Source organism: Pristis pectinata, chromosome 3 (genome assembly GCF_009764475.1).
Source record: "Pristis pectinata isolate sPriPec2 chromosome 3, sPriPec2.1.pri, whole genome shotgun sequence".
In the NCBI taxonomy this organism is placed as follows: domain Eukaryota; kingdom Metazoa; phylum Chordata; class Chondrichthyes; order Rhinopristiformes; family Pristidae; genus Pristis; species Pristis pectinata.
In genome coordinates, this window is record NC_067407.1 from 80796238 (window position 1) to 80800782 (window position 4545).

The window sequence follows — 4545 nt, forward strand, 5'->3', positions numbered from 1 at the left end:
TAGTAGGCAGTCCTGGAAGAGAGCAGCAGCAGATTAGATAATAATACAAAAAGAAAGTAACACAGATGCATGAAATGTGAAATAAAACAGAAAATATTGCAAATATGCAGCAGGTCAGGCAGTATCTGTGGAGAGAGGGAGAGAGAGTTAATATTTCAGATTGATGATCTTTTATCAGAATTGACTCATTAAGAACACAGGAAAACAGCAGGAATAGGCCACTTGGCCCCTCAAACCTGCACTACCATTCGATATGTTCACTGCTGATCTGCCCAGGCCTCGTGTTCTCTTCTGTGTCAGTTCCCTATAGCCCTCAATTCCTTTATCTTTCAAAAAATGTATCTACTTCCTCTTAAAAAAAACCCAATGACTCTGCCACCACAGTGCTCTGCTGTAGAGTACTCCAGAAATTTGCTACTCTGTGAGAAGTTCCTGTGCACCTCAGTTTTAAAGGAGCACCTGATCTTCTGACTATATCCACTCATTTGAGATTCTCCCACTAATGGAAACATAATGACATCTACCATGCCCTGCCCCCTAAGGATCTTGTATATTTCAAGTAAGATCACCCCTCATTCTACTAAACTCCAAAGAATATTGATCTCATTTCTTGAGCTGCTTGTGATGGGATGAGAGGATCGTCCTAAGAATTAGCTTGGTGAATCTCTTTTAAGCTACCTCCAATACCAGTATATTCTTTCTTACACAAGGCAAACTAGAACTGTGCACAGTACTCCAGGTGTGGCCTCACCAGTACCCTATGCAATTATAACAATATTTCCCCATTTCTAAATCCCAACCCTCCTACAATAAAGGTCAATACGGCGTTGGCTCATCCAACCACTTGCTGCACCTGCCTGCTAACCTTTTGCAACTTGTGCACAAGGGCATCAAAATCCCTTTATACTTCTGCAATCTATATCCATTTAAATAACAGTCTGCCTTTAGATTCCTCTTTTCAAAGTGCAAGGCCTCACATTAAACTCTGCTTGCCAAGTTTTTGCCCATTCACTCAATTATTCAGTTGCACATTCCAAATACCCTCATCACAACATGCCCTTTCACCTACTTTCATGTCATTGGCAAAGTTGGATACCTTACACTCTGCCCCTTCTTCTAGGTCATTAATACAAATCTTAAATAACGGAGGGCCAAGAATTGATCCTTGGGCAACTCCTTTAGTTACATCCTTCCAGCCTGAAAGCACCTGCTCCTTCTGATCCTCTGTTCTACATGAGAACCAATCTTCAATCCTCTCCCTCAATGTCAGCAAAACTAAAGAGCTGGTCATTGACTTCAGGAAGTGGGGCAAAGTACATGCACCTGTATGTATCACTGGTGCTGAGGTGGAGATAGTTGAGACCTTCAAGTTCCTTAATGTAAATATCACCAACAATTTGTCCTGGTCCAGCCATGTTGATGCTATGGCCAAGAAAGCACACCAGCATCTCTACTTCCTCAGAAGGCTAAGGAAATTCAGCATGTCCCCAATGACCCTCCCCAATTTTTACAGATGCACCATAGAAAGCATCCTATCTGGATGCATCACAGCTTGGTATGGCAACTGCTCTGCCCAAGACAATTAGATATTGCAGACTTGCAAACACAGCCCAGTCTGTCACCCAAATCAGCTTCCCCTCCATTGACTCTGTCTACACTTCCCCTTGCCTTGGGAAAGCTGCCAACATAATCAAGATCCCCTCGCACCTCAATCAGAAACAGATTTATTACCAATGACATATGATAGAAAATTTGTGTTTTGCAGCAGCAGAGTGCAAAGACATATAAATTACAGAAATAAATAAATACTGCAAAAAAAAAGGAATAATGAGGTAGTGTTCATGGACTGTTCAGAAATCTGATGACGGAGGGGAAGAAGCTGTTCTTGAATCATTGAGTTTGGATCTTCAGGCTCCTGTACCTCCTCCCTGATGGTAGTAACAAGAAGAGGAAATGTCCCAGATGGTGAGTGTCCTTAATGATGGATGCCGCCTTCTTGAGGCACCATCGTTAAGGGCACTCTTAAGATGTCCTTGATGTTGGGAAGGGTTGTGCCTGTGATGAAGCTGACTGAGTCTACAACCCTCTGAAGCCTCTTGCAATCCTGTGCATTGGAGCCTCCATACCAGGCTGTGATGCAACCAGTCAGAATGCTCTCTACTGTACGTCTATAGAAATTTGTAAGAGTCTTTGGTGACAAACCAAATCTCCTCAAACTCCTAATAAAGTAGAGCTGCTGGTGTGCCTTCTTCGTGATTGCATCAATGTGTTGGGCCCAAAATAGATCCTCTGAGATGCTGACGCCCAGAAACTTGAAGCTGCTCTCTCTTTCCACCGCTGACCCTGATGTGTGTTCTCCTGACTTTCCCTTCCTGAAGTCAACAATCAGTTCCTTGGTCTTGCTGACATTGAGGTTGTGGTTGCGACACCACTCAACCAGCTGATCTATCTCACTCCTGTAAGCCTCCTCTTCCCCATCTCAGATTCTACCAACAAGTGGTGTCATCAGTGAATTTATAGATGTTTGAGCCACACAGTCACGAGTGTAGAGAGAGTAGAGCAGTGGGTTAAGCATACATCCTTGAGGTGCGCCCACGTTGATAGTCAGCAAGGAGGAGATGTTATTGCCGATCTGCACTGACCGTGGTCTCCCTATAAGACAGTCAAGGATCTAGTTGCAAATGGAGGTACAGAGGCCCAGGTTTTGAAGCTTGGTTATTAGAACCGAGGGAATGATGGTGTTGAACACCAAGCTGTAATTGATAAACAGTAGCCTGACATATGTCTTGCGGTTGTCTAGGTGCTCCAAAACAGAGTGGAGAGCCAGTAAGATTGCACCTGCTGAAGACCTGATGAGGCGGTAGGTGAATTGCAGCGAGTCCAGGTCCTTGCTCAGGCAGGAGTTAATTCTAGTCGTAACCAACCTCCCAAAGCACTTCATCATAGAGATGCTGTCATTTAGATGAGATTTAAAACTCTGTTTGCTGAGCACTGTTGAAAAAGAGCAAGGGAAGTTATTGCTAATGTACTGGCAAACATTTATCCCTCAGCCAACAGCACAGATTATCAAGTCAATACTGTGTTACTGCTTCTGTGGTCTTGCTTGGTTGTTGTCTCTTATTTAGAACAGAAACAATTAACCAAAAAATGCCTCTTCAACATTACACATTTACAGGACATATCAGGAACAACCTGAGTCCCTTTCACTAACCAACAGCAATCAGGAATCTCCCACTGCTGGTTTGGGCCCCTTATAAAAAGGTCTCCTCCCCCTCCCCTCCACCCCATTTGCAAACATCCACTAAACAAATCTTTGCTACAACAAAGGGTGTTATTTAATCAGATTCTTCATCCGACACAGGTTTTTCTTTGTACATCGAAAAGTGTGACATGACTGGACCCAAATATACTTGCGTCATAATGCCGCCAGGCAATACCCCACCATTTTGAGAGAAATAGCTGCAAGTATAATGGTGAGAGCCAGTGAGCCAACTATTCAGGAACATTATTGCTTGGACAACAATTCCAGGCAGGAGAGCAGCAAACTCCCAATCTGACAAGTTGGTTGAGCAGAACTGATGAGAGGTCACAGGTCAATGAACCGGCTGTAATCCAAAACCACCCGGTGATTGGGAGTCAGTGAACTTGATCCACTCGAAAACCAATTGGTGATCAGGAGTCAGTGAACCAGATCCAATCAAAAACCAACCAGTGATCAGTAGGCAGTAAACCAAATCAACTCAAAAACCAACCGGTGACTAGGAGTCAGTTAACCTCTTCTTTCCTAGCCTCTCTCTCTTGTTTCTTCCCCATTTTATCCTTCTTACCTTTGACCCATCCCCCAGTGGATCTGCTCTCCCTTCCTCCCCCGGACTTGCCTATCACCATCTCTTACCCGCATCTACCTATCACCACCTTGTGCCCACCCTTCCTCCCCTCTTTTGTCCACCTATCACTGCTCTGCTTCTCCCTCCTATATGTTGGGCTTCCCCTTTTCTTCAGCCCTGAAGAAGGGTCCTGACCCGAGACGTTGACCGCCTGCTTTTCTCCACGGATGCTGCCTGGCCTGCTGAGTTCCTCCGGCATCATCGTGTTATTCATCTGGATTCCAGCATCCTCAGTCTTTTATTTCTCTAACCAGATTCACTCCAAAACCTGACCACTGATCAGGAGTCAACGCAACTGGATCTGTTTCAAAGCAGAACAGTGATCACAAAACAGTGATCCTTTTCGTTCTCCTTCTCCACCACCTTCTTCACACTCATAACCAGTCTGATTTTTTTCCCCCATTGGAAATAATGGAAAGCTATCTGCCTCATAACAAACTTTTGCATTGTAAATGAAGGTTAAGCCCCTTTATAATTGGGGAAGAGCTGTATTCACTGTCTCTTCCACTGACAATATCCGTCCCTTTCACTCTTCCAGCGGCACAGCCCCTTGCATTAAGACCCTCCCTCAGTCACCGCCTCTCCCGGTCACCATGAAGAGCCGGGGTGAGAGCCTCGCCGTCATCACCCTCCCACATTACCTGAACGTCTCACGAAT